This window comes from Penaeus vannamei, chromosome 20 (assembly GCF_042767895.1).
Source record: "Penaeus vannamei isolate JL-2024 chromosome 20, ASM4276789v1, whole genome shotgun sequence".
NCBI lineage: Eukaryota > Metazoa > Arthropoda > Malacostraca > Decapoda > Penaeidae > Penaeus > Penaeus vannamei.
The window spans coordinates 17,683,261-17,690,760 of record NC_091568.1 but is presented as its reverse complement, the minus strand read 5'-3'; positions in this window follow the sequence as shown (position 1 = coordinate 17,690,760).

Below are 7,500 nucleotides of genomic sequence, written 5' to 3'. Positions count from 1 at the left end.
AAGTAAATTTTATATCAGACTGCAAATCTTTAGGTAATATCTTTAAAACTCTCCATATCATATGCGTAGGGACATGAAGGGTGAATGTTGAACAGATATCTCTTGGATGATTTTGTTGCTTATTTACAGGTATGAGTGCATGAGTTGCTCCAAACGCTACCCTACACAACATGCAACAGTTATGTGTGAAGAGCAACATTGCACAGAAATGTTTCAAAATACCACAGATTTTTCAGCAATAAAAAGACAACATACTTCAGCTCCCACCCTTTAGATTTGTAAAACCTATTCCCAAACGCCAGGATCTTCACATCAACAGCAAAGAGCAGAACCATCCCTATATCACAGACCAGGAACATCACAAGAATTGATAGAAATTTTAAGATACATTAACTTTAGATTCCAAACAAATCAATTTGAAACAGATAATCTTGAAGAAATGTGTTCAGAAAATAGAGGTACTAACTCTCTTACTTTAATATGATGCTAGTCAGTTTTCAATTTTGGGAACATTGGGAGGCATATAAAATTGATTAATGATATGAATAAGTTTTTAATGCCTTGTCTTCAATCATGTAGGTACGTCAGGGATGAAGGGAAGGAAGAGGTGGTCTTCAGAAGCATCTGAGAAGTTTATATTATTATTTAAAGAGCACTTTAAACAATTAGGAGGCAAAGCAGTGCAGAGATTATAAAAAATAAAAAAAAGCATAAGATAATTAGCATTGTGAAAACATTAGTAAGAGTCTTAGTTTCATGAAATACACATTAAATATAATAGATATTTTGAAACCTAAGAGATGTCTAAAATAGTGTCTTCACATTACAAAAAGAAAGAAAGAAAAAAAACATGAAATCTCCTAAAAGAGCGAATTTCACGCGCGACATTTCTCTTCTCTCCGACATGTTTACATGATAACGGTGGTGATAGAAGAGTGAGTACGACAGTTTTTACTAAACATTATTGTCGCGCCGTCTGGCAGCGGAGTGTCGTCTTCGGCACGGACAAAGTGGATTAGGATTAAACTAAATACGGTATTAAGAGTTAAGGACGCTACAGAAGACGCCCTTAGTTCATCCAAACTTTACCTATTTCTTTCCAGCAGTGATTCCCAAACTTTTTCGGGTGCGATCCTGAAGACAGTCTTAGCCTGGGCTAGCGACCCTATAGTAGTATATCCAACCATTTAATGGTAGTTATACTTGCAGCAGGATATAAGCTTACGTTATTCTGTACTTTTATGTTTATAATAGCAATACATTAAATTTCAGTAAACAAATGTTAATAAAAAAACAAATTTTAATGACGTCTTACTATGGATTCTTTTATTATTATTCTAAGACCCTCTGGCGACCCTCAGAAAAAGCCTGGTGACCCTTATTTGGGTCCCGATCATGGGGTTGGGAACCACTGCCTTACGGTATGGGAAGGGGCAAGCAAAAGCTCGCTCAACCCAATCGTGAGGATTCAGAAGAAAGTAGTAAAATTAATTAATAATTTGGAAAATCTTGACCATGCCAACAATTTTGAGTATGAAAATTAAACGATATAAACACACTATGTGCCATTTATATATACAAATGCTTGAATTGTCCGAACACATTCCCCAATTATTTCCCAAACGTTACAAATAATCCTTATTCTCGTAGGCTTCGCCATCCACAGGTCTCATCCTCCCAGTCATAACCGGACAGGTTATCGTGGAGCAAATTACCACTTGACATTAAAAATAAGCCTTCTTTAAAATGCTTTAAATCCACTCCAAACAGTTTTTACTTAACAAATATTGATAACACTGGAATTAATATATTATTACTGTCTTTTACTTATGCTTACGTCACACAAACACACACACACACACACACACACACATACATGTATATATATATATATATATATATATATATATATATATATATATATATATGTGTGTGTGTGTGTGTGTGTGTGTGTGTGTGTGTGTGTGTGTGTGTGTGTGTGTGTGTGTATGTATGTATATATATGAATATATATATACATATACATATATATATTTGCTTGCGTAACCTTACGTAAATCTAAAAAAAAGTTTGCTTATCCGTATTTTCTAATGTCACTATTATTGGTAGTACTTGATAATTTTTATCAATGTGTACTATTGCTGTGTAGTAATAGTAAAAAAGTTTTCTTATTTTACCCTGTTTTATCTTACTCTTTAGTGTTTTATTTTGATATAACGGGTTTTGTAAATCTAGAATTTGTAATTATTACCACAATACTTGTATATTATATAGACTATTTTATGTTATACATGTCTTAATCTCGTCATTGTTTATATATAATTAGGTCATTTTGTTTTGTAAGCATTTCTTTGTCAACTGTGTTTTGTGTTGACCTTTTTAAAATTATCGGTATAATCTCGGTCATATCCTGTGCATTCTTTGTAAAATGACTAGTTCTCTAAATAAGTTTTATGACCAAATAAATTATTTCAATTTCAGTTTCAATTATTCCGGCTGACTTACTGTAGATCTTATGAACCATCTAAGTTTTATTTCTGGGTCTTTGTTCAGTTGTTGTGCACGTCTGCCTCTGGAGGGTAAAGATTATATTGACGGGGCTTTTTAGTCGATTAATGATTGATTGCAACTTGTTGACAGAATTCATCATGATGTTTAATAGTAAGGTTGTATCGAAACAGTGGCTAAGGTGGGCTTCTTCTGCAAAAGGGAAGGGTTATATTTAATGCCCAGCTATCACTAACTAGGAAGGAGATGACTTTCGCCGTCCTTAGCATGAGGGCGGATTGCATAGAGCTATATAGCTTCTGTTGCCGCCCAGATGACGAGTCCTTTCTCAGGGACATATCAAGTGCATGGGATCACTATTGTTTTGGAGATAGTCAAGATGGTATCGATGACGTGGCTGGGTTGGCTTCTTTTAGCAAAAGAGAGGGTAAACTTAATGCCCAATGATCTCTGACTAATAACGGGACACGTTTCGCAGTGCTTGGGAGTGTACTGACTGTATAGAGTTATATAATCTAGTGTGCCACCTAGGTAATGAGTCTTTTCTAAGGGGCATAAAAGGAGTATAGGGGCACTGGTGTTTTGAAGATAAGTTATAGTAAACCTTGCCGTTTTTATCTACGATACTTCCCTCAGAGCCCATGGGAAGATGGCGAGCATTAGAAGATAAGACAGTATCACTATGTATCATGCAGTCAGGAGGTTAAGGTACCACTTCACTATCATGTGGATTATACATGTATACAATGATGGCGATAGATTTACCATCAATAAATATTTAATACTAAGATATTCAGCGCATATTTTCATCAATCAGTCTTAATGGAGTTCTTTATGTAAATGTCAAGACCTCTTTTTAGATGGATTAGCATTGCCTGGTCTGTCATAATATGTGTATCTCTCAAGTTTTGCATAACGACCACTACTTCTGACTTCCCGAAGGCAACACATTAACATCTTTAGAGTGAAGGTCCTGGGAGAGAGTTGCCTTGCCTTTCTGCATTTTTTTAAGTTCTTGGTAATACATTTTATGAGATTACTTGGAGATATTGATCACTTGACCATTTCCAAGGCTTTCCGTAGGCTGAAGTTGCTGTTGATCGAGGAGGAACGTGAACATCCACTCCTGGGGTTGAGATTGCTGAACCATCTGTTGCTGTATCATAAACATCATCTGCTCCATCTGCCGAAGTAGCATCCGTGACAGATACTTTACTTCTCCGTTGGACTTTCGCCCTGCTGCAATGAGGACGAGCGGCAGCTGGTGCAGAAGCTGGTGCAGCAGATAGTGATGGGGTTGGTGCTACAGCTGGTACTGGTGCTTGAGCTGACGGGACTTTTATTTCTGTTTGTGCTGTTACTGTGGCCGGTGCCATGACTCTTTACAGAGGCCATCACTGTTGACAAAAAATTTCTCTCTCTCTCTCTCTCTCTCTCTCTCTCTCTCTCTCTCTCTCTCTCTCTCTCTCTCTCTCTCTCTCTCTCTCTCTCTCTCTCTCTCTCTCTCCTTCTCCCGTTTTGATATATTTCTGTAATTGTCTGTTGTCTGCTGTTCATACCGGTGCTGTATGTTGCTATTATCGATCATATTAGTACAACTACAAATTATTGTAATTTTTATTATAATGATAATGGTGGTGAGTATAATGAGAATGGTGATAATGACAATGAATTATATAATTGTCATATTATCATAAGAATCATTGTTAATATCATTATCATTACTTTCTTTCTTGTTTTTATCGTCATTATCATGATTGTAATATTATCATTATCATTATTACCTCCGCCAAGGAGGTTATGTTTTTGATAGCTTTGGTTAGTTACTTTGTTCGTTGGTTAGAAAATGTTATGAACAGATTTTTACGAAATATTTACCAGAAGTGTGTCTTTGCCCAACTCAGATGCCAATAGGTTTTGGTGGTAATTTGGATCATGATCTGGATCCAGGATTTTCTGTTTGTTTGTTCGTTGTTAGTTGGGTGATAGGATAACTCAAAAAAGTTGTTAACAGATTTTCATGAATATTTAACAAGAGGTCTTAGTCCATCTTACAGTAGATGACATTAAGTTTTGGTGATCCAGAAATTGTTTATGTAATTCTAGTGTGAATATTTTTATTACATCAGTGACCCTATTGCCTTGGCGGAGGTATGCGTTCTCTGAGTGCTTCTAGTTATCGTTGTTATTATCGTTATCATCATTATTACCTTCGCCATGGAAGTTATGTGTTTGGTAGCGTGGGTTAATTAGTTTTGTTTGTTCGCTGGTCAACAGAATAACTCAAAATGTTTTTATTTGAGGTGAGTCTTTGCCTAACTGCGATGCCATAAAATGTTGGTGGTGAACCGGACCATGATCCGGATCCAGGAATTTTCTAAAGGCTTCGCTTCCATTGCTAGGTAGGGGATGAGTGCACGTGAGGAAGAGGTAATTTTAAGGTCATTCCGCATTTTTTTTCTTTTTTTTCATTGACTATTGCCTTGGCGGATGTATGCGATCTGCGAGAGCATATAGTTATTATAGTTATTGTTTTCATCAGTATTGTTATTATCTTTATAATCATTTTTATTATTATAGCATTATCATTATCATCACCATTATCATTTCATTATTAATATTATTATCATCATTATCATCGTCATTGTTATTGTTGTTGATATTATCATTATTATTGTTATCATCATCATCACCATCATCATTATAAGTATTGATATTGTTATCATTATGATTATTATTATCATTAATCAATATCATTATTATCATCACTGTTTCTACCATTATTGTTATTATCAGTATTATCATCATCATTGATATCATTATCATTATTATTATTATTATTATTATTACCATTGTTATTATTATCATCAATACTACTACTATCATTACTATCTTTATTTTGTTATAATTATTATCATTGTTATTATTATCATCATTACTACTACAATCATCATTATCATTACTGTATTAAAATCATGATCATTATTATCATAATTATTATTATCATATTTATCATAGTTATTGTCATCGTTATTTTTGTTATCATCCCTCAGTATTTCATTTTTATTATTATTATTGTTATTATTGTTATTGATCTCATCATCATCACCATCACCACCATCACCATCATCATTATCGTTATTATCATAATAGTAATTAGTTACTATTACTAAAATTAGTTTGTGTTATTACTGTTACCGTTATTATTGCTAACATCATTGTTGTTTTTTTGTTATTGCTGCGGTTGCTGTTGATATTGATGTTATCTACTTCTATCTATCTATTTCTATGTTTTCATAATTATGTCATCATTATCATTATTGTTTTCATTATCATTTACATCATTGTTATTGGTATTGTTCTTATCATTATTTGCTATTTTTATTATCATTATCATTGTTGTGGCTGTTGTTGTTTTGTTGTTGTTCTTATTATTATTGTTAATGTTATTTTATTATTACCATTATCATTATAATCACTATTGCCATCATTTTATTATCATTATTATTATTTATTATAATGACGATAGTAATAAATATCAGTTTTATTAATGTTATTATCATTGCTGTTATTGTTATTGTTGTTATTATTATTATCATTATTATTATCTTTATTACTATTGTTATCATTACCAAAATTGTTACCTTTATTATCATCCCTATTTTTATCATCATCGTTTTTATTATTATTATTATTATTATTATTATTATTATTATTATTATTATTATTATTATTACTATTACTATTATTATTATTATTACTATTATTATTATTATCATCATCATTATTATTGTTATTATTATTATTACTATTATTATTATTATTATTATTATTATTATTATTATTATTATTATTATTATTATTATTATTATTGTTTTTATTGTTATTATTATTATTATTAATATTAGTATCATTGTCATTATTATCACTATTAATAACATTGTTATTATTATTGTTATTATTGTTATCACAGTTATCATCATTATTATTATTTCTATTAATTTCATCATTGTTATTCTTATTATCATCTTTATTAAAGTTATTGTTTTTAGTGTTTTTTATCATTAATGATATTATCATTATCATTATTTTATTAACATTTATAAAGTTATTATTATAATTATTGTATTCATTGTTATTATCATTATTATTATCATTATCGTTAATATTACAATTGTTATAAATTTTACCATGATCCTTATTAATATCACCATTATATTACTTTTATTATCATTATTATTATTACTATTATTATCACTACTATTAGTATTATTTTTATTATTATTATTAATTATTATTATTATTATCCTTATTATCATCAGCATCATTATCATTAATGTTGTTATCATCATCATTATTATTATTATTTATTTTTTGTTATCATTGATTATTCATGTTATTATCATTATCATTTTTGTTGTTCCTGCGATTGTTAATGTTATCATTTTCGAACGATTTGTTTCCATGTTTTCATTATTTCGTATAATCATTATTATTGGAATTGATCTTATCATAATCATCATTACTATTGTTATCATTATGTTTATCATGATTATTATTGTTATTATTATTATTATTATTACTATCACCATTATTATTTTTATGATACACTATTGTTACAAAAAGTGTATCATAGCATTATTATCATTATTATTACTATTATTTTTTCATTGTTGTTGTTATCATCATTGTTATTATGATCATCGTCATCATTATCATAATATTTACTACTATTATCATTGTTCATATGATTATGATTATTATCATTGTTATTTTTATATTATCACTAATATTATCTATATTATTACTAAAATCATCACTATTATTATCATCATGCAGTTATCATTATTTTTATCTTTACAATGGCATCATCATCGTCTCCTTTACCATTATCATGTTTATTATCATCTTCATTATCATTATCATCATCATCGTCGCCATCAATGCCCTTTCGTGTATCGTCCTTTTCATCTTTATCACGATCATTAATAC